This window comes from Meriones unguiculatus, chromosome 17 (genome assembly GCF_030254825.1).
Source record: "Meriones unguiculatus strain TT.TT164.6M chromosome 17, Bangor_MerUng_6.1, whole genome shotgun sequence".
NCBI lineage: Eukaryota > Metazoa > Chordata > Mammalia > Rodentia > Muridae > Meriones > Meriones unguiculatus.
Window position 1 is genome coordinate 46,502,115 of NC_083364.1, and position 24,145 is coordinate 46,526,259.

General features: G+C 41.2%; 1 protein-coding gene across 28 annotated transcripts in view; it reads left to right on the forward strand.

Annotated features, from left to right (window-relative positions):
- The window catches only part of Zbtb20 (zinc finger and BTB domain containing 20), a 789,314-nt gene that overhangs the window by 713,029 nt on the left and 52,140 nt on the right, over positions 1-24,145 (forward strand). For all 28 annotated transcript variants that reach the window (XM_060370416.1, XM_060370411.1, XM_060370414.1 and 25 more), the window contains one exon: positions 21,469-21,569. The gene's annotated coding sequence lies outside the window, so the exon portion shown is untranslated. The remainder of the gene's footprint in view (positions 1-21,468; positions 21,570-24,145) is intronic.

The following is a 24,145-nucleotide window of genomic DNA, read 5'->3' on the forward strand; positions in this document are numbered from 1 at the left end:
GCTAGAACCCACTATCTCTTGTTTCTTTTACTTTAGTCACTTTCCAGTGTTTGAAGGAAAACTTTTTGATGTGAACATATTCTGTTTTGTTTTTTTTTTCCCCCTAACTGATGCTGGCGGGAGGAATGAAGGGGAGAGGGGGCTCTGGCCCTGTTACTTCCTGTTTGTTTTTGTTCTAGAGAATGCAGACCATCTGTGTCTCTCCGACGCTTTTCTTATGCAGCCACTGTTCTCATTCTGATAGTTAATGTTCTTAGTTTTCCTCATTTCTCACTAAACAATTTCCTATTTCTCTTCCAAAAACTCCTAAGCCCCTCATTAAATCTTTCTTCCTGAAATTTCTTATCTTAATAGTACCTTTGGATACAGTTCTGTCCCCATTAAGGTCCAGGATACAAATTAAGTAAATGATAATGGGAGAGAGGAAAAAAGAGAGAGGGAGAGAGGAAGCTGTAAATGAGAGGGGGGAAATTAGGCGTGCTTTTTAAAACAGAGTCCGATAATTCTCAGACCCAGGTCCCAAGTCCTAGAATACACTGCTGACTAGCGCCTCTCTGTCAGGTGGGTGTGTGTTTCTGTAGATTGTGTAAGTCTATGGAAATTGGCTTGAGCGAGTTCCTCCCAGGCTTGCTTTTGTGACTTTATATATTGCTTGAGATTATCTTTTTTTATGGCAATCAAATGTACTTTCTTACAGTTTTCAGAATTTGTGGAGATACATTTTTCTAAGAGATGTGCATATACAAGTCCTGTATACTTCGGATGTTTTGTTCAGTTTTTCAGTGCAGTTTTGTTATGCAGGGTCTCTAAGCAACTCCCATCTCCATACCTTATGGAAATCTGACTTCTGTGTACGTCAGTCAGTTAACTTATGCCTTATGGAAATCTACCTCTGTGTATACCACTTAAGGAGTCTGTTTTCTGAGTGCCATCTTCATGTCAAATGCCATTGCAGTTTAGAACACAGGCTTTTCCCCCATTCGTATTTAAAAACAAAAATCAAAGGCTACACACACTTCATTTCTTAAGGTCAGGATTAAAAAGCTAAATGAATTCCATGTTTCAGGCTCCCAGAGTTATATTTCAGCCACTTTGAGCCTAACGTGTTCCCACAGTCCACCGGAAAGTGAGAAGTAGTCGTGGCCTTCCTGGGGTACCAGACAAGCAAGCGTTGGCCATTGGTGTACTCCAGCTTGTCTCTGCTGAAGTGCCTTCAGCCAAACACATACCATTTAATCAGTGATGTATTAAAATGGGCCTGGTGTAGTCAGCAATAGCTAGGCCAAAATCGATTGGCTATTTTTACAAAGAAAAAAAAAAACAAAACACAATGTTCTTTTAATCTGGGCAAATCAAATTGTGCCTGCTTGCTGTCCACCTGTAGCTAAGTGTGGGCAAGAGTGTTCTGTTTGAAGTCAGTGCTTCCTTGTACATCTTTATTCATGCTTATCCACTTGGGGCTGGAGCGACAGGGCATCTTCAGAACTGTTTTGCGTTTTCCCATTCACGTGAGAAAATGTGTTCTCTGTTTCTCTCAGGGAAAAAAAAAAAAAAAAACAGATTTCCTCTTTTCCCCTCTTAAAAGATTTGAATAAAAACAATACACTTGGCCTCCTCTGCCTTTTAGTTTTTTCCCTGGCATGAAATCATATCTGACTGTGACATCACAGTGTGCTGCTCCGGGCTGCTGTGTGATATATGAAGGCAAGGGCCTTAATTGGGTTAACAGGGCTCACCAGGGCGCAGGGTGGAGGCTGAGTTCTACCCTCCCAGTAGGCGCTGCTCGAGGCAGTGTGAAAGAAACAGCCAGGCTAGGGAGGGGCTCCTCTCCCCAGGGATTACGAACATCAGTGCTCTATCTTCCTTTCATATGTTACCAACCAATGAAATTAATCTTTTTTAAAAGGAAAAATGTAAACTCTGCTTTGTTTTTAATCTGCAAGAGAGTTGGGGGTGGGATTGTGCTGGCAGGTTTGTTCTGTAGCATTGATTTGTGACCAACAAAGGAAATGTCTACTTATGAGACACAAATCAATGCAACCAGACTGCGAAAGTGCAAACAGAGATGTGAGAAAATTATTCAATCGTTAGTCTTCTATGGAATTTAAAAACACAGTCTCTCAGTTGTTCCAAAACCCACCCACACCCACCATCACCTGCCCCTCCCTCCAATGTAAATAGAAGAAAAGTAGGGAGGACCTCTCATGATTTCAGGAAGGGAAGACAAGGTTATAAGATTACTAAAAGACCAGCAGTGTTATGAATGAATCGGAGCCCATTAGCCATATCCTCAGATGCGGTGGATTGCCAGCTTGTGAGAAACTAGTGGGTAGAGCACTTTCTGCCCATTCTGCTGCTTCTGTCAGCAGTAGCTTTGGCTACTGTAACATGCACAGCTTCTTGCAAACTTTTCATGTTTTAAAGTAATCCACTGAACTAAGTATTTTTTTTTAAATTAACAGAAGTTAACAAAATGTACAAAAATGTAGGCAAAAGACTAAAAGATATTTTGATAAACTTGGAAAGGGACAACTGACCTGAATCAGCTGAAAGTATAAATTGTGTTATATCTATGTAGTTTGAAATTTCAAGAGTTAACAAGTGGATCTCTTAAGCACTGACTGCAAAATAAAAATTACAATTAGCAAACCTGTTAGCTACTGGCTAAATCTGTCCTCCCCACACCAACAGCCTAACATTACTAATTTGCTTAGAAATCCTATTTCCAGAGATAGCAACAGGTAAATTTCAATACTATCCCTTATTCTAACTCTCACAGACTGTGAGCTAGGCTAATGTCCCCTCAGTGAACTAGAAGAAAATACTGTGGATGATACATCATTGAACACGTATTATTATAGCTTCATAGTGTCTTTATGTCTGTCAGTGTCCTTGCAAAGCCTAGGGAAACATCAGAAGCCCAGACATACATTGTACCTTGGTACTCCATTCTCTTCTGCTTCTGTTCCCCTGATGAAGCCAGTCACTCCTGATCCTCTCACTGGATCCAACAAAAGCACTCTTGCTTCTCCCTGGCCTCGTATTAGTTAGCTATCTGAGGACAGCAAGGGGCTGAATTGAAGAGATCAGATACCTACCACATAAATTAATTAAGGATGCATTTCTGGCCAAGCCCACTGAAAACAGCCCTTTGATAAAAGTACATACTTGTTACACTCTTATAGTTCGAAATACAATTCTGGCAGTGTAGACCTCTGACGAAAACCCCTGAATCAGAATAAACAAGGACCTTCAAGCATACAAATAGGTCTCCACCAAGTCTCCAACAAATCCAGCATTCAAAAGTTGTTTTATATCTGTGAGTCTCATTTATCTGATTTTCCAATCCAAAGCAGGTTAGGAATACCTCTAGCATTGAAAGTTGGAAGGAGATGGCTCTGAAAAGCTGAGACAGCAATAACACCTGGCTTTGGCAATGGAGAGTACCCTGCCAACAGTTCAGTCTGTGGCAGCTAGGTGGAACCGTAGAGAAGAGACTAATTCTCCAGAGAAATAACTATTTCTGACAAGCGCCAGGATGACCCTTTTCATAAGAAAATATCATATGGAACCAGCATACTACAACAAGAACAGCCATATCTGAAGAGTCTTTGTTTTATAAAAGTTTAGTGTGTGTGTTAGTGCTTATAGTTCATGTCATTAAAATTTAGGTGGAACATTTCATACGTACATCATTTTTATTTATTTGGTAATTTTTTAATTTGGAAAATGCAGAAATGGTTTTGTGTGGCATTGAACAGCATGCTGGCCATGGACACCTTGAAAGTCTCTCTACTCCTGAATGTCTTGTTTTAAGTCCAAGTCTCTGACGATGAGGACTGTCCTTTCCATTGACCTTAGTTATATAATGTATGCTGTCATCTGGAGGAGGCACAGTTGCTCTCATTTAACTGGTTTGCTTTGTTAATGCGTCATTATAACTGACCAGAAACATGGTACAGGGAGCTGTTTGTGTGTTTCTTTCTTTGCTTATGCAACTTCCAAGCAGAAAATGTTCTTGAGACCAGATGGTAAAGAACAGTCAACAGCAAGTTCTCTTCTGCAGATGCATTGATGTTTCATGTCTTTTTGAAGCCAGTTCACGTACATTTCTGAATTTGTCTTGATGTTAGTAACCCTTGCACTTCTGCTAGACCCTATTTAACTGACAAGGAAAGGGGCTAGAATATTTACTTACATGATCTCTGAGGCCTGCTGAGCAGTGGAGCGGCTGTACCACAGCCATTGGTAACTCAGCCTTCACCAGACAAAAGTTCATCACATGTAAAACACCTTGTGTTTGTCACAAACACAAACCTGTTTTCAATGTTGTTTTCAGTAGTGTACGATTTTAATACTCTTCTTATTTTATTATTTTATTTATCCAGCATTTCAGCTTGGCACATAAGTTTTTGTTGGGGTTGTTGTTGTTGTTTAATCTGCTCAGCAATTTGGAAGTTTGCTTGGAACACAGATGAGTTAAGATAAAAAGCTGTTTTTCAAAAAAAAAATGCCTCTAGTAAGTAAAAATGAAGATACTATATCTGAATGAATGTGGAAAGTTGTCCCTCTGTATATTTTTAAAGCTTCTCAAACTATCCCCAGTTCTCAGCCAAATGCAGCCTACCCAGATTGTCTTTAGGAAAGTAGCAATTCACAGAGCTTTGCAGTTAGCTGTGTATCAAACCGCACTCTCACTTCAGTCCCTGCTCATAGCTCCACCATTTTAGAATATGGTGAGAGATGCCAGAGACCTACCATCTGTTTAATGGGCTAATTATGTTTTGCACATGCCTACTTCACAGTAATACCATGAGTAAGGTTGCCAAACATCATACGAATGTATATGTTTGTATATATTGATATATAAATACACACGTAAATAAAGGCGTATACATATATAGTAACATTCAGCATTTCTGCGCTTTGTTCCATATTTTCCTTCCAAGTTATATTATGGCCCTTCACTTAAGCCTAGCTAGGCATTGTCAGAGTTTATGATGATGTATGATGAGTGGGTCAGGCTGAGAGGGACAGTGACTGAGGTACTTGAGGAGGATAACATACATACATATATATATATATATAATATGTATATATACATATGCATATATAATGTCTTTGCCTATTTTAGCTTTACTCTATATTTTCCCTCTTAAAATCTTAATTTACCTCCATCGTCAACACAGCCAAACTTTATGACACTGTTTGTTTCTGTACCAAATATTTTAGCTCCTCCTTTTTAGAAGCTGAGAACTATTCTGTTTTACTGAATCGCTTAAGCATACGGCTACAGATTTTCTCTTAGATACTCTGTTTTCTATATTGAGTCTGTTGTTAAAGTGTACATATTCTCTCCCTTTCATGATGATTGTGCAGCCCTTGACAATGTTTCTGGTGGTCTCGGAATACTTCCTAGTTGTGTGGTCCCAGGGACTCCAGTCATTACAATAACTAGCTGTCAAGTACTAGCCAAGAAAATTAGCACTGGCTCCCAAGTTGGGTCAACCTAAGCTGCTTCTTAGAAATAAGGCTTAAAGTCAGTATCCAAAGGGTTTTGAGAAGTAAAAGAGAAGCAGACGGGGGCATTCCAGGTGAAGGGAATGAAACCAGCAAATGGGCAGAAATGGAAAGGAGCGAGTCATGGGTAACCAGAGTGCCTGGCCAGGATATGATATAAGCTCTAGGAACTGGGCTTTCTGTGTGCCTCCTTTGTCTCTGTGAGGCTAGCTCTGCAAGCTCTGCTCCTGCGTGGCTTTGGGGTTATATGGGCCTAAAAACTATTGGGAGAAAAATCCACGTTTGCTTGCCGGACGATAAACCCAACATGTAACAAAAGATCACAACATAGGAAACTATCGTGGGTACATTTCATTTTGTCTTTCCTAAGATGGATGTGTCTTTTTAAAGCTTCCTGCACTCAGAGCAGTAGAATATTTTACTACTCTGCTTTAGCTAGAGTAAATTCTTCAAACAGAGCTGTTTGGTCTTATTTGTTTTGTTTTTGCAGATTTATGCTTACCGGAGATTTTTATAAACAAGTTAGGAGGAGGAGAAATAGCCAAGATGTAAATAGTCCAATCTGATAAGCTTTCTAGAGCATGATGGGGGCTTTGTGGGAAGATAGAGACCCTTCATCAGTACCAGAATGTGTGTTTTCATCACATCAGTCTGATGTGAGAGGAGACACTGATAGAGAAAGGCAGAGCTATTTCTAGTATTTTCTCTTGGATAGATGAAATATGATCACCTGGATATTTACTGTGTGACTCCTTGAGCTGAAAAACCTGACAAGCCATGCAAAGCACTGATTAGAAGAAACCAGTGTTTGTCTAAACGAGAAGGGGGAAATGCCCCTTTGTCTCTTATGTAGCTCCATCAAATGCTATGACTGGAAGGAATCCTAGGAGCCTGCCCTCCTAACACTTCTGTCTTTTGTGTAGGATTGTGCATTGCACTGCCTTGCCTGTGGCCTACAGAAGATTAGACACAAATAGGGATCCAAAATCTTCTGAAGCACTCAGGTAGCATTCAGGCAAACCACCCCACTGCTTTCTTCAATTTCTCTGTCATCATTTATATAATTCTAACTTTTCTTCTTCTAGCAGCACTACTTTTTTGTATCTTGATTACCAACTGGCTTCTCAATTAATTGCTTCGGAGAAGTTCATTTTATAATAATTAATTGGTGGGTTCCTATAAATGAGTCTAATAGTTAAGATGGGCTCTCAGATGTATTCTAATTACTACAAAAATGTAGTTATTTTTGTAGCTTCTACAAAGTCCAGCTTACCAGATGGACATCTACATCTTCTTTTTATATGACTGCCAGAATACCTATAAAACTGGCTTAGACCATATTAGACTTTTCAAATTTCTAAGGCTCCAGACATTTGTTGGTGGGGGGGGGGCATGAATAGTACAGTCATAGTTGCTCATTAGCCCCCTGTGAGTTGTACCTAAGATGTGTTTAAACTGCTGTGCCTTTGTAAGGAGGTAATTCCCAGTACCATCAATTTCCCCAGTTCCTATCATCAGACCAGTACTACAGATGGATTGCCTATCAGCTTCAAAAACAGCTGTGCTTAGTGTTTGCTGGTGTTTTGTTCGGGGTAGAAGAGAAAGAACATGGTGAGTGTCTGGCATGGCTCAGCTCCCTTTCATGGATAAAGACTCCATTAGTAACAACAGACATTCAATAACTGATTATTGAAAGGGGCAGGAAAAGTATAAAAAAAAAAAAAACTCTGAGTCATTTGAAAACATTCGCTCTAAGCTTCTGATACAATGCCGTGTAGTTTGTTGCCTGCATATGGTTATTATGATCTCCTTGTCAGCAATAATCCAGAAATACTTACTGCTGCAATGCAAAATTACATAATAATCCATCTTTACACTGTAAATGCATGGGGCCCATCAAGTCCTTGCTCAGATGCCAAAGTCACCACTGTGAAAGACTGGCTGACATAGTGCCCTGAAATTTCAGGTAAGTACAGTCACCTCACACAGACGTGGACTGAGCTTGGTTTTTGAAGCCAAGAGGAGAAGCTCTGCTCTTCACTAAGTAGGAACCATTTGGCAATATTCACAATAGTTAGAGGGAATAGCCTTTTGTGAAGAAAATTGTGGTGTCTCAGGGCTGTTTTTATTAAAACATTTAGTCCACCAGCATACCAATTTTAAGAATAATTTAATTCACAAAGCATATGAAATAAAGAGAAAAGTCTAGCCCCAACAGCTGCATCCCACCACTGTGATCCTGCTGTGATGCAGGGTGATTCAGTGGTCAAGATTCCCTCCCCACTGCTCTGCATTTGGACATTTGTAAGGGGAGGAAAAAAACCCTAAAACTCATTTCCTTTAATATCCATATGGCATGGAGCAAAACCCCCAGAGAATACTAATCGAGATATTTTTTTTTTGGCCAATTCTAGCCAGATGCTCAGGTAGCAATAAGAGATAACAGACATCGTCTCCTCCCTCTTATATTTTTTTTTTATTTGTGTTTCCTTCCCCAGTCTGAAGCTTTCCTGCTTTTATGTATTGGGTCACGTCTAAAGGAAGTAAGCAAGGCTTATCCCATTTGTAGGAGCACAAATGCTCTGACAGGTAGCTGCCTCAGTGGTACCTTTTTGTACCCTGTGCAACTGAGGAGCATGTGGAAGAGCCAGCAGGAATCCTCAAAGGACATGGTGTAGTTTGAACCAGTCTAATCCACTGTTTCACATCACAGAACAGTCAAAGGAAAGAAGAAAGTTTTTCTCCTGTGGTCCTACCCCACATGAGTGGCAGGATGTAACCTCTCTGTGTCTGTAATTTTCCATAAAGTCCTTCATGATATCTGTGGTACTGGCTCCTGGGGATGCATGCTTTAAAATTATGTTCTGGTATGATTTCCCCAAAGAGGGGAACATGAGGCAATGAAGAAATACAGACATAGATATCTTTGTAATATTTTTTCTCATAAATATTTTAACTCATATCAAGACCCCAATTTGATCTTCAATCAAATGAGTGATTTAAAGAAAAAATTATCTTTGGGGGCTGGGGAGATGGCTCATTTAGTAAGATTGCTTGCTTTGCAATCATGAGGACTTGAGTTCAGAACCCCAGTACCCACATAAAATGTTGGACATGGCTGCATGTGCCTGTAATCCCAGCATTGGGAGATACACACAGGTGGATCTCCAAGGCTCGCTAACCATCCAGCCTTGCCAGAGCAGTGAGGTTCTAATTCAGTGAGAGACCCTTTCTCAGTGGAATAAGGCAGAGAGATAGTGATACAGGGAAACATGAGACATCCTTTTCTGGATTCCATATGTGGGTACCACTTACAGATGAAGTACACACACACACACACAGATGCTTTACCTTTGTAATTTTTTAAGTTGTGTTTTCAGTCTTTCCTGTCACTGAGATTGTGGGTAATCATTTTAACAGGTGGCTGTGAGGAGATCATGTGTAAAAAGACCTCATAGCTTATTGCAAAGCAGAGGATATGCTCATGCAAGAAATGTAAAGCCATACTCTTCCACAGAGAGAGTAGTTCAGGGACGGTATGCAATGCTGCATGGCTTGCTTGCATGGGGAGACACTGAAGCCATGCTTTCACTCCCTGGAAATTTAGGCAATAAACAGAGCCAAGAAACTTTGGAATATACTCTGGTGAAGCATAAAGGAGATGAGAAAAAGTCCTTTGAAACGCCAATTTAACCAGTGCAAGCTAGCAGCCAATACAGTGAAATAACTGCCTCCTTTGTCCTTTGGGTTTGATGTTTCTGTACACTAGGAAAGAGTTAGAAAATATATCTGCCTGGTGTGTTTGAAGCCCTTGGCTCTTTCAAATACTTTTAAGATGAATGTTTGTTTCTTCCTTAAACAAGTTCAGTTAAACATATTGGTTATTCCGTGGTGCATGATTATTCAATACATTATGAAATACAGAAAAATCAATTGGGCCATCCCCTTTCTCCCTCTGCACCCTCCTGTCTGTCACACTATGTGAGGAATTGAGACTGTGTGTGCATATGTGTGTGCCTGTGTATGAGTGTGTCTGGGAGGTAGACAGATTCCCTACCTGGAAATGGCTTGCTATTATTAGATGTTCAGTTACCAGGGGTTATGTAAGACAATTGAAGCTCTGTTTTTTAACAGAGACATGATTCATGCTGCTTGTAGTAACAGTAACCACCTCCGAAAGAGACAGAAACCAGACGCAGACAAAGGCTGGAGAAATCAATGCCGACTCGGTGCAGCCATTCTCCTGATACCCTCTGCCTTTCAATCAGGGCACTTAGGTTATCAGGAAAAGAAGCTCCTGCTAATTCTGGCTCTCTTCTGTCTCCTGGGACTGCTGGATAAATTCGTGTGTCTGGAGCTAGGTGCAGGGAAAAGTAGGCTTCAGGAGCAGTGACATCTGCCCTTCCTCCTCCCTAGGAGCTCACCAGTGTTCCCTACCTGGCAAGGAACAGTTACCTGCCCCTGAGCCAGGCACAGACTTCTCTATGGCTTCTATTCAGAAAGCTTAGGGCTTGAGTGTTGGGCTCACCCATTCTCAGAAATTTTCTCAGGTCATGTTTTCAGCTTGCCCAGGGAACAAAGAATGGGGTGCTGTTAGAACCTGTACCCCTTTTTACAGCTATTCCCAAAACTCCAGCACATAGAGACTTTGCTTTCAGCCCTCACACAGACTCAACCTTCAGACCACATCAACCCCACAGTGTCCAGATTCTCACATCAGCCTCACAACTGAGTAGGACAGGCAGTGTGTCTCAATACCACCTTTCAGATACAAATGATCTTAATGCTTAGTGGTAGTGTTCTTTTTCTGCAATTTTACATATAAAAATATTATATATAAAAATATAAATTGAGAAAGCTGGTGACCTGACCAGGGTCATGCAGCTCCTGTCAGATGCAGAAAGCATGTGCAGACCTCATTCTCAATCTGGGCTCCCTTTTTCAAGTTTGCTACAAAGTTTGGTGATAAGCAGGACATTTTTGAGGAAAAATTTTAAATTTAAAAAAAAAGAGAGAGAGAGAATTTTCTGCTGAAAGCCTTGTTTTAGATTATGCTGTACTACTTACTCACCGGGCAGCTCTGAAGCTTTCCCCTCCCCTTTTGCCTCCCTCCCCCAGACCCCAAGTGTGTGAATCATGATGGGAACTCAATCTTAAAGTAAGCACCGGGCAACCTTTCCTGTGTCTCCCCAATGAAGCAGAGCATCCCCACAGTGTCTCCCTGTCCCTCCCACTGACATCCCAGAAAGATGTAGATATCTCAGGCTTCCCCCAGAACCTGGAAATAACCCACTTCTGCTACAAAAAAGAAGCTGATGCTTGCCTAGGAGCCTCCCATGACTCAGAAAATAGCAGTCCTGCCCCAGTTACACACCCCACAGGCAGGCTGCCCTTCACTCCTCAGGTGTGTAAGCCACCCAGAAAGACAACGCTGACCGCACAAGTGGCAGAGAACTGTCTGGCCATTTAGTTTCAGCAAGTCAATAATCCCTTGCTATAAATTTTCATTATAAAAAATACTACTATTGATTATTAGTAATGATCAATATCTTGATATATTCTTAAGACTATTAACCACGGGCTATATGGTATTTCATAAATAGTCCCACCATTACTCATGTTCTTTACCATTTAAGATAAAATGTAAGTAAACATTCTCATTTACAAAATAATTTTAATTATATCCTCTGTATACCACTTTTTTAATCAAGGAAGGGAGTGAAATACTTCAACTATAGTTAATGAGCATTTTCTTTTCTGCTAAAATATGAAAGGCTACCGTTCCCGGAGTTTTAAGGAAGAAAGCTGTACTCTTCCTGCACACAGAGACTTGTTTTGTAGCCTCAGCCTTAGCACAAACTTACTATTAGGAAATATGTTAAGTCTCTACTTCAGATAACATCTACAGAACTCAAAAGCCCTTTGATATCTGGCTGTTAGGCACTGTCCTGAGTAAACCTGCCCTGGGCTTTCTGTATTGTAGCAGTAACCAGTTTATGGGGAAGATGGAACTCACTGTTTGAGGGTTTTGTGTTGTGCAAGTGGCTGCCAGGCTGCCTTAGCTTACACAACAACAAAGTGTCTCCAGACTGACTGGAGATAGAGTGGAATGTGGGTGAGAGGTGGCAGAGAATTCTACAGGCATTTGCTGCGTGCCCTGATGATGTCTTTTACTTTCATCAGGTAAATCACCGTGATTTAATGATCATAAATAGAAAGTTTTCTTGGTACAGAAGCAGTGTTCTGGGCTTCCCTTCATGGGTTGTTTGGTGTTCCTTACTCTTTTATCCTTGTCTCTATTTTGTATCAGCTAAGGCAGAACCTTGCTTACACCTAAGGACAGGGCAACATTTGCTTTTTTAGATCTAGTCTTTTTCAAAAGCCCTTAGAGACACTTAGTCGAGTTTGTGGAGGTGATGGTAATAATAGTGGATGGTGTTTCTTTCCAAGAAAGTATCATACATTTTACCTGGGCCTTTACCATCCGAAGCAAACCCCTACAGAAGTCGGAGTTGGATTTATCAGGCCTCCGATAACTATGGTGGCCAATAACATGGTTATAACATCCTCCTGTGTGCAATGGCCTGCAGTAGATGTTAATGTTTCTGTAAACTATGAGACAAGATCTATTCCCTAGAGGACTGACACAGAAAGCAGACAGTAAACAACTGTTTATCTAAATGCATATCAATGTCAGAGGTCAATATTGGCAATATCGGCCAAGGAACTCTTCACAATAGTTTCATAAGGAATGTGTCATTTCCTATGGACCTTGAATGGGAAAAAAGTTCTGGAACAAAGGAAAGGTGACAAAGATTACTATCTGTTATGGAGCAGCATAAGAGCTGTGCTCATGCTATTACTCCCAAAACAGTGTGTTCAGAAGCTTCGGGATACAAATGTATTTTTCTTTCTGACCCCTAAAAGCTAACTGGCTAATTCTAAATGGAATATTAACAAAAAGAGTATTTTATAGACACTCAGTAACTTTCATCATAGGCAAAAAGAAAAAAAAAAAAGCTTTGTTCATTAATCCAATGAGCTTGGACAAATATGGATTCCTCAGCACATGCCTTTATGTATGGTAAACATTCAACAGGGAACAAAGCATGTAGGGCTTCATGAATTTATTTGACCAAGGGAACTTTCAGATTTTTCTTTTTAAATATTTATTGTGTGTGTCCTTGTGCAGGGCTGGGGCAGGCACACATGGAGGTCAGGCTTGCAGGAGTGGTAAGTTCTGTGTTTCTAACTCAGAGGGCCCCCAGGATTGTCCTTAGGCCTGGCAGAGATTGCCTTCACACACTGGCCCAGCCTTTTTTTGGTTTTTTGCTTTGTTTTTGGTTTTGAGACAGGGTTTCTCCAGATAGCCTTGGCTGTTTTGGTCGGCCCAACTTTTTATTTAAAACAATAGTTAATTTATGTGTGTGGGAGCTTTGTCTGCATACATTTCTGCACACCACATGCATACCTAATGCCAGCAGAGATCAGAAGAGAGTGTTGAGTCCTGTGGAACTGGAGCCCCCAAAGGCTGTGATTGCACTTGTGGATGGTGGGACTTGAACCATACTCTCTGGAAGAGCAGCCAGTGCCTTTACCCGTAGTGCCACCTTTCAGTGCTCCCCCATCCATGTTTTCTGATGATGCTTCTTAAGGTACGATAACCTTAAGAACCTATTTAAGGTTCTGTAACCTCACTCTGAGATATGCCACCTGAGAGGATTTGAAAATCAAGTGAGAAATTATGTTGTGATGATCAGTATGCTGTTGAGAATGGACAGACCACTGAGTACACAGAAATATCAGTGATGAAACCAGTGGGCACAATAGGTGAGGGCTGGAGAGGAGAGCTTCTGAGGGGAGAAACAAGTGTAGAGGACCAAAAGAAAAAGAAAAGATTGGTTCTATCTTGAGGAATGAGAATAAGAGGTGATTAAAAGAGGTTAGAGTTTAGAGTCCACACACTTAGCTATGCTAATTAATTAAGAAGGAAAATAGAGAATGAACAGGACTTGGTAAAAGTCAGGAACACTAAAGTTTGCACACGGAAACAGTGGGCAATGTTGGAGGCCCAAGACAGGAGCAGATAGGGGACCTTACACGGAGGGCAGCAATGAGCAACCAAGTGGTAATCTGGATTCATGGGGTGTGGACACTAAGGGAAGCCCTACACATAAAACATGAGAAGAACAGCAAACCTGGAAGGTCATTGATGGGCTGAGGTCAAATTGAACTAAGATGCCTGGGGAAAACAACAGGGACCAGTGATTAGGCTCTGTAGGCATTAAGAAAGGTGAATGTAAAGCTGGGGGTGGAAGAGATGGAATGACATGTGAGACCTCAAAACAGTAATTTAAAAAGAGGATGAGGGCCAAGTAGTAGCTGAAGAAGGATACTGAAGATCTGTTGAAAAGAAGTGATGGGCCTCAGTATTACATGCCAGAAGCCTCAAGTTCAATCCCCAGCATGAGGGGAGGGTATGAATCATGTATACAGAGTTGTAGGAAGTACAAAAGGTTCAAAAGAAGGCAGTTGAGGCCCTTGATGGAGTTTCTAACAAAAGCCTGTGGTGAGGACCCCAGATGAAGAGGACAGGAATGAAGGCAGGAGGTCAGTGGGTTAGTGATTATGAGCTGCTCTTAGTTCAGGCCTCGGGGCAGTGTGATTAAAACCGCATGTTACATCCTGGTTTGCTTCTCTCCTGATTCATGGCCTATGGCAAGTAACTATCTTTACTAAACAATCTCAGCTTGCCTTGTCTGTATATAAAATAGGAACATAATACCTTTGAGAAGAATTGAAGTTAAACAATAAAAGAAAGAGAACATTCGCCATGTAATAAGCATTTAGATAGTGGTAGCCAAAATTGTCATGAAGTGAGGGAGCAGAAGTGGAAAGTGAAATTCTCCCGAGTATGTTATCTGGTGCAGCGCTACTCTGATGTTTCCCAGTACCTGTTTTTTCCAGTAACTAACAAAATAGTTAGTACAGAAAATATAATGCAAGAGAAAAAGTATAAAAGACAGATATACCAAAAAACATTGTGGTCCACAAACCATGCACCCGTTAGGATCCTTATTTCTGAACTGAAAGAGACCTTATAACCAGAGCCTGTGGTAGGCCTTCTGGGCAGGAAGGTGTCAGTTTAAAATGACTTGGAAGGGAGAGGATAAGGTAGGATGTCCTGTCACTAGATTTTCAGTTAAGCCAAAGCTCACTGTGCCACTATATATCACCTGATCCCCAATTCTCTAATTTTAAATAAGAAGCAACTACCTGAAGCATTAAGGCTTTGGGGTATACCAGCTCTTATTAACATTCTTGTGAATTGTCAGAAAGGAATCAGGGGTCTCTATGGAGAAAATTAACATAGATTTGCTGTGACAAACAGTTGGACTCTGACTCCATTCTCTGTTGGCAGGGCCATTCCAGGGGTCTTTGAGCCATCAGAGGTATTTCTCCTGGACATGAGTATTAACTGGTGGTTGATTAATGAGCTAAATTTTAAAACTGGAAATGGTTCTCACAGCATCAAAAAGCTGAAACTGAGATTCCTGATCAGTCTGTCTGGCCATGCTGCTTTTAGTGCCTTACTTGTTTTAATCGTTTTTGCCAGCTTCCATCAGGTGGGATTAGTGATATCAACTTGGGAATTCATTTTAAGTAATTAGTTAAAAAGTTAAAAGTCAAATAGATTTCTTTAACAGGTTTGATGGCTTCCCAGGATGATGAGCTCTGTAATTCCCACATTTTTCTTCTCAGGAGGTGAATATAGTTTTAAGGGATCTTGAAATCATAAAACTCATCCCTTCTTTTTACAAATGGATAAGGTGATCCACCTAGAGGTTAAATGATTCACCTAAGGTCATCCAGACAGTTCTAGAATTTCCTTTCCCTTCCCTTAGTCTTACTCCTTTGAAATATCTCTCTCTCTCTCTCTCTCTCTCTCTCTCTCTCTCTCTCTCTCCCCCCTTCTCCCCATCTCTTACACACACACACACACACACACACACACACAGTCACCTAACTACTGGCTATTTCTTTTATTGTATCTGCCGTCGTACTGTGAAATCTCTTATGCTTCAGATTATGAGCTAGTGGGTCTTTGGCAATTAGTAACCCCTCACCACTGACTCACCACTTCATTTAGAGTGAAGAAATGAGGGAAGTAGAACAATTTTAAATTTACTATGATCTTTGAGACAGCTTCTTCTACACCTGGGAATTGCTGTTAGACAATTAAGGTTAGTAAAGCTCATTGAATTTCTCAGAGGAAAGGTGTTATTTGAATTATTACCAGATAATTATTGTTAAAAATAACAATAATGTAAAAATGGGAACATGGCATGTTTGAGACATTATCATTTTTAAGTTCCAAAACTTGAGAGAAAGTCAATGGAAATCTAGAAACAATTGTTTATTGTTGTTCGCAATGTACTCAGTGTCAGAAACTTCTGGAATTCTAATGTCTGATGACTGACAAATTGGCCCAGAATCAAAGGCCCTGTTATTCAGCTGAGCTGCCCCCTCGAAAACAAACACCTATTAGAAAAGAGAATGTCAGATGTAAGACCTGTGGTACCCAGGCCTGTAGCATCAGCATCACCTCAGAACTTGCTGGAATGCAGAACTGCAGACTCCACCCAAACATGCTGAATCAGAAATACTGGTGATCCATGTACTAGTTAGAACTTGAGACTGATATAAGACCTTCCCATCTTTAATTAGAAAGGAATTAGGAAGGAACTATGCATATTAGTAGTTTCAAGGCCGGTTCCTTCCCAATGACTCTGAACTTTCAAGGAAATGACTCCCTGTGTGGTCATGGCAGTAACCAGCAATGCACCTGTGCTTTGTGAGAACTGTTTTATAGTGATAAGGACAGTCAGAAGGACCTGTGTTTGGATTCTATCCTTGCTGTCTTCAAGCTTTCTAATCACAGACGTTTTCATGAGCTTCCTGAGTCATTGTTCCTCCTCTGTACACTAGGCATATTAATCAGCATAGCTGAGAATGTTAAATGAGAATGTTTTCATATATGTGATTGTGTGGTCCCTGATAAAATGTAGACATCCAGCAAACAGTTGCTGTTGTTTTCGCTGTCTTTTCTGCGAGCTTTCACCCTAAAAGTATCCTCCCATTTCACAGTCATTTGGTAACTCTGAGGAATGAGTAGCAAAGGCCATACTGAAGTCAGACCTCAGTAGATAGTTCTTCATGTGACATATGGCATTTTGTTCCATAGCAACTCTACTCTGAAGCAGCTTCCAAGGCAGGTGTGCTGGGCGAGACACCAGCAAAGCAGCAGGCTGAAGGGAAGTGACCCTCTGTCTGTTCTGCATCTGACACCATCACAAAACTTGCCACGTTCTAAGGGCAGACTCTTTATTGCAGTGCTGATGTAAGAGGCAAAGAGAACAGCTGGATTTCCAGACACTGAGTAGAATTGTAGCACCAGCAGCCCCTCGAAATTACCTTTTAACTTAAAAACTGAGTCCACTGGCTATGGAAGTCATTAAAAGGGAATAAATATGAAACCCTGTGAAGTCATTTTCACTGAATCTTTTTTAGACTATAACTACCCTTTAAGCAATAAAACATGACGGACCATGCGGTAGCACTGATTAATGGACCCTCAGATGTGTGCAGGCACCTGAGAGGGGAAATAAGGAAATAGGGGTAGATGATAGTTTGCCAAAAACTGCAAGATCATAGCAGCAGGATGTGAAGGAGGAGGGTTTGATTAAAGGACAGGAGGATTGTGGTCCTGTTTAATTACAAATTTCACACGTTTAGTAAACTATTATGTGCACTGAACATGTACACTTCCCTAATTACGTAGAGGATATCTGTGTGTTGCCAGGTAATTGTTCACTGCAATGCGGGAGAATATTGATCAGCGATTTTCTTTATTATCTTAATGTAGTTGCCAGGAGATAAAAAAGAAGAAAGTTCAGTGGGGCGAAGAGTTAATAATCTCTAGCCATACGACGGGTTAGAAAGAACAGTGAACAGCTTGTGAGCCCCATTTTGCTGGTTTCTGTGGCTGCTAAGGTAAACGGTTCCATGCATAGCACCTCTCCGCTGTACCAGCCAAAACGAGTTTGATAAATATTACTGTCTGCTGCTGCTGGGTAACAATGAGTTGGTTAGCCCTTTGGTACTGTCAGCTAATATTTAAGAGGAAGCTTTCCTGGCCGGTGATAAATGACTGAGAGGCCCTGGAAGATCTGTTTTAATTGCTGTGGTAAGCACCACTATCCCAAGACAGCTGTTTTTGGTTTTAGTTTTAGTTGGTTTGGGGTTTTCCTTTGTTTGTTTGTTTGTTTGTTTGTTTTGTTTTGTTTTAGCTTTTCATTTAGGACTGAGAAAAGATGATTGTGTTTGAGGTCAGAGGAGGAATGGAACAAATAATATTTCTTCCATCTCTGGAATAAAACAAGGCAAGAAACTGAGAAGAGACTTGGGGCAGCCATCTGCACGTTTCTACGAGTAAATCATTAAATGAGGAGGAAAAAAAAAGCGCAAATGTAAACACGTCCAGAGCACAAATAGTGAGCAAAGCTTGCTGGAAAAAGAAGTGTTAATGCAGCAAGGCTGCCAAATGGCTATAATGAATTTAACCGTAGAATTACTGCAGCCCGTTTCCACCAGGAAATGTAACTGGTAATGTTAGAAAAATTTGCTTCTTTGCTTTCATGATCCACCCTCATTTTAAGGCCCTATTGAAACATAAAATGGTATGTATTTGTTCTGTCTGTTGAAGCTAATAAGTTAAACAAGTTTGTTATTTTTGAAACATAGCATACACCCAAACTCTCCCTCCCTGGTCTGGACATGGCTGTTGGTGGGCTGGTGGGCCTATTGGTGTTTAGCAGGCACTGACGTTATTTAAAGACACAAGAGCTTTTCTATCAGTTATCCTTGCTTAGTTATTAACAAGGATAGGACCTTGAGTAAGTAGGCTCGCTTAATCTCCTCATCTGAACACAAGGGCAGTGGAGTAGATGAGCTTCAAAGTCCTTCCAGTTTCTATGCCTTCTAAGCAAGATTCCTTATTCCTTTGGAATTTCACTCAGCCAACATCAGCTGATCACACAGCATATGCAAGGCATTGCCTATACAAGACACTATCCTGGAGGCAGAAGAGGTATGGTCCTTATTCTACACACCATAAATAGGCATTGCCAACACCCCTGTAGCCAAGAAATTCATTGGACCACAATTCTACCTGACACTAGAGCCTTCAGGATCAAGACCCAAGATTAAAGGTGGCTGTCCATGCTTAAATTGGCTGGACAGTGGACAGCTATGTGGAACTATGATTGGTCAAAACGAGTGTGACCTAATGATAGTAGATTGAGCACAGGAACCCAGCAAGGCCTGTCTGATCAGATTCTTGCTGGCCTCTCCATGCAGCATTCCTTCTTCCTGGGTATGGACAGGACCATTTCTTAACCCGGGGTCTTAGGATCTACTTCCAAACAAGGTACGTCAGAACATTTGTAGCCTGTTCCTACACAGAAAGGCACAAGAAGATTAGCACAATGTTTTTAAGCTTTCAGATCTGCTTTGAGGAAAGGGCTTCTAATTTCTATCGATTGCTTTGCAGAAAAGAAATCTTTTTTTTTTTTTTTCTGTGACTTTCCTTATGATGGGAGGAGGCAGGAGAGAGGAGGGCAAGAGATGGGTAGAGAGAGAGTTTGCTTCTGACCTGATGCCTCCACCCTTGGGTAGTATCGCTGCTTTCTGGAAGAGGGTGGGAAATAAATGATACAGATGGTGATTGGAGTTGGTAGAAGGTGCCAGGGGATCCTGTCAATCAGTGCTTAAAAGTTGAAGGGCATTTCCCTTTGAGAAATGCTACCTAAATGAGGTGGCATTTAATGACCCTTAAAGAAGCTATATGTAGACCTTGGAATGAGAGAAAAATAGTATGAATGTGTGGGGAAGAGTGGGGCTTTGCCGATGTATGGAATAAACTATAAAGAGTAGAACTTAAAATTGGATTGGGGTCACCTTGTAGTGTACTCCGTGTCAAGTTGAGAAGTCGAATTTAATACAATCAGTAAAGGAGTTTTACGCTAAGGAGGAATATGTTTAGGCTGGCATCTTAGAATACTATGTAGTAATGGTAGAAAGGTTGAATGTTCACATAAAGTAAAGAGAAATTAGAAGAATGGAGGCAGTCAAGAGATTGTCTCCCATGAGCTGGTACCCAATAGTGTTGGGTACTAAAAAGAAATAGATTCAAGAAAGTTGGCCAGATGAACTACGGGTTTGGCAGCTGACTGGATACGAAAAGGCAAAACCATCAGGAGAACTGCTCAACTGTAGACAAACTACAGAGTGGAAGTAGCATCAAGAGTGAGGAGATAAAAACTCACGGGAAGCAACAGATTCTGAGGAAAAGACAGTGAGGTCTATCTTAAAGTTTCTAATTTAAAAGAATCAGGGAATATTGAATGGAGGTGAAAGTTTCCTAGAATAGAGATCCTGGATTGATCATCTTTTCCAAGGGTCTACTGGATGCAGTATGCGCACCAGGCGAACAAATGATGAGTGCACTGGTCACCCACTGAATTTAGAATATAAGTCTGGGGCACTGCAGAAAGCAAGAGCTAGAGAAAGCACTCTGTGACAGCACTTGGTGAGGTCTGGAAAGGTTTTCTAGACAAAGTCTGGCAGCAGCAAAAATATTAAAGAATATATCTGTCAAGGGAAAAGGAGAAGGAAAACAAGCAAGTGCAGGAAACAGAGCAGCAGACTGGAGACAGGGGAACAGGAAAATGCCCTGCCACATCACAAAGGTGATTAAGTTTCAGGCACAAAGTAGACCCTGAGCAGGACCCAAAGAGCAGAGATGGGGTTGGGAAGAACCAGTGAGATGGGGCCCTCGGAGACAGATCATAATCTACACTTTCTGAGGCTGTCCTCCTTAGGGCTAAAAGATAAGGAAGATTCTGCTCTCTTTAAGGGGAACAGAGAGAAGGCAAGAATTCAAACCAGCTAGATGAGTGTTGTCAGGAGAAGCAATGGCTAAGTGACTGAGTAGTAGAGAAAGAGGGACTGAAGGGAATTAGACATACCAGAACTGTGATACACACAGGCATGGTGGAATACTACTCAGCCTTTGAAAAGAAGGCAGTCTTGTCACTGTTACAACATGAGTGAACCTGGAAAACATCAACTGCAATAAGTCAGGCCTATAGAGATAAATATAGCACAATCTCTCTTATATATGGAATTAAAAAAAAAGTTGAACTCACAGAAGCAGCGAATAAAATGGCGGCTAACATAGGCTAGGGGAATGTTGTTCAAAGAATACAAAAATTTTATTTAGACATTTTTCTAGCCTAAACAAAAATTTTACCCTAGACAAGACAGATAAGTTAAAAGATTTTCCCCCTTTCTCTTCTCTATTCTCTTCCTCCAGGCAGCTGCTGAGATTTACAGTTTGCCTACCCTAGGATTCAAAACATATATATTACCATAAAACATAAGTATGTGAGGTAATAGATATGCTAATTAGCTTGATTTGTCTATCCCACAATGAATACAAATCTCAAAACATTGCATTAACATTATATGTGCCACAAATAGGTTTAATTTGTGTCAGCTAACAACCAACCAATACATGGAAAACATCAGAAAAATTGGCTGGGCTAAGTTGGAATGATGCTGTCCCCAGTCCCTCCATTCTAACCTCCACTCAACTTCCCAAAGCCAATCCATCTGCACTGACAAGGTGATGTCTCAGACCATCCCAGGAGTGAGCAGATACACTATGACAAAGCCCCTTCTCTGTCTTGCCACCTTCTGGAACCAGCTGCAGTCATGTTCCTTTTTCCTCCCCTTTTAAAAACTGTTAAATTCATGAACGAAGCAGCCATAATTGTGTCCTACTCACTTAATGACTTTGTTTATTTTGTTGTTTGTTTATGCTAGATGCAGCCGCTCTCTGCTCCCTGCCCCAATGAACATCTGCACTAGGCCCAAGCCTTGGAGTGATTTACCCGAAGAGTGACACCGTATTTCTGGAAACTACTGTAAGTCCATTATGCCCCTGGTGAATTCGTTTACTTTGTTTAATAGGTGGTGGTGGTGGTAGTGGTGGTGGTGATGATGATGATAAACCCCACAACTGTAAAAGCATGTAAAAGTTCACATAGTTCATCTCTTGGGTGCGGCAAAGTGACCAGGTCCAATACCCGCAGCAGATTTCAGCTACCAGCACTCATTGCATGCAGGTCTGGGTACTGTTCTCTCCTGTCTACTGTGGTTGTGTCATTCTGGATCTCTGCACACCTGTCAAGGACTGGAGCTACTCTGTTTGGTCATGTGTGCTTCTTCCCATGATGGCGGTGGCTGCTCTTCCTGTGTTCATATCTCATCATGTGATTGTTGAATCTCATGGTTACTTGTCATTTCGTGTCACCCTGGTCAAATCTGTGAGACAGCTCAGCTTGCCTATGACTACATGATCTCTGGAATGCACCCCATGCTGTTGCCTCCTTGCAAGTATAAAGAACCAAGTCTTCCTTTGGAGATTCTGGGCTCCTTCCACCATATTTTCAGCCAACCATGGCAGCTCTGCTCTGCCCTCTGGATGAGGGGCTCTGTGTAGCTGATTGGGTTCCTTGTATACTGGGCATTTCTGTCCAAGTATAGCCCTCACAAGGAAGTGTGCAGAGATAAGATAGGGCTGGAGATTCAATATCCACGGGAAAACAATGAAAATTTATTAACTAATCATGTTAAAACTAATAGGTGAATATATAGTTTTTTTTTCACTAATAAACAGCCAGAAAATTGAATTGTTTAGAAGCTATAAAACTGTGCTTACAAGATAATTATGCATTTTAAAGTGAAATCTCCTTTTAATTGTGCTTACAAGTCTTCCTGTCTAGTATGAGGCAGGAAATGGGATGGTGTTTTCCTGAAGTCTTTGTCACTGGAAAATCCTGAACCTGGGAGGCTAATACTCCTCTTAGGTGCCAGATAGGATTTTCACATTCATACTACCCATGTCTTTAGCTTTTCTTTCACACCTCAAACTCAAAAAAAAAACAAAGAAGCTAGAATTTTGTGTCTTTTTACCTAAAATGCATTTGGTCTCTTTGATAATAATTGATGATAGCTGGTATGTAGCCTTGCTAGCTAAGATTGGAAATGAAGGGCATTGGGGGGACTAGGAGCTAAGGACATGAGAGAATGACATAAGTTGTTTCTTCAGCATATAATCACACAGGGAACCTACTTGCATAATTTGTCCTCACACTCAAGTGCAAGGAGTCCCTTAGAAATTCTCACATCTAAATGGTCTCTCACGTCTGGATTACCCTTCGCCACAGAGTAATGCCTGTGCCATGCTAGGATATAGATTGGTGTCAAAGTTTGTATATTCTCTGCAACGCCTACACTCTTACAGAAAAGTCAGACCTGGACCTAAGGATTGGGAACTGATCTTTCTTGGAAATCGCAAGGGAATCCACAGTCACCTGTTTTGTCACAGAAAAGTGTTTTCGTCTTTTCCTGGTCCCCAGAAAAGGGATAGGTTGAGTTATAACCTTAATAGTCTCCACTGTTCAGAAATTGCTTCTTTACATACACAAATGAAATAATCACTAAGGTGGGAAAAAATGTAAGAATATGAACTTTGCAAAAGTGCTTTTTCCTAGGGGCTTCCAGTGCTCTGCACCTGTGCTCAAAGTTAGAGAGGTGACAGTAGAAGCAGGTGCTGGATTTTAACACGTTACCTGCACACGTGCTCGGGCCTGCCTACTTACTCGCACTGTTGTGATAATTAAATGAAATGATGTATATATAGGGTCTGGCACAGCAGAGATGAGTATATCTTCTCAATCCACTAAAATGTACTGTGTGTTCAGTGGGTGCCAGACACTATTTTGGGCACTAGGATATGGTAGCAAGGAGCACAAACAAATCCCCACTTGGGCGCGTACATTCAGTTTCCCTGCTCTATAAATGGCAAACAGACAAAATAAGGTACAGGGAAGCTAGCAGAGGATGGATTTTATTGTGCATTTTCCTTCCGAAGAATATAATTAAGAGGAAAGGGTGAGAGAAATATAAAAGGGAAACAATAGGTACGCTGACGGCTCTTGCCAGCCCAGCTCCCATTTCCTGCCCTAATGCAGGGCCCAGAGACCTCAGGGCTCCAGCACCCAGGCTCACGTGTTCTCTTGTTTCCATTAGAATCAGGCCTAGAGAAGACTTCTGCAAAAGACTTGAGAGTCAGACTGTCAGGCCAGACATCCAGACTCCCTTCAACAGTTGTGCCCCTCTCTTGCCTTCTAGTTTAGCTGGTTCAAAAATGAGATCAACAGCTCCCCATTGTTTACAGTCTCTTGTGCTTCGCCATCCCTTGAGAGTCCCTTAGTCTCCTCTACACCTCCGAACCCAGTCCCTTCATCAAACTCCCTTCAGTGAAAACCTTCTACATGTGCCATTTATTTCCTGCCAGGATCCTGACTACAGTGAGGGAGGAAAGACACTGAAAAATATTGTAAATCAGCCCTGCCAAGAAGAAGGGAAAAAAATGAGATAATAAAATGCTTTAATCATGAAAACATTTTAAGTTAATGTGAGAATATTGGGCCAA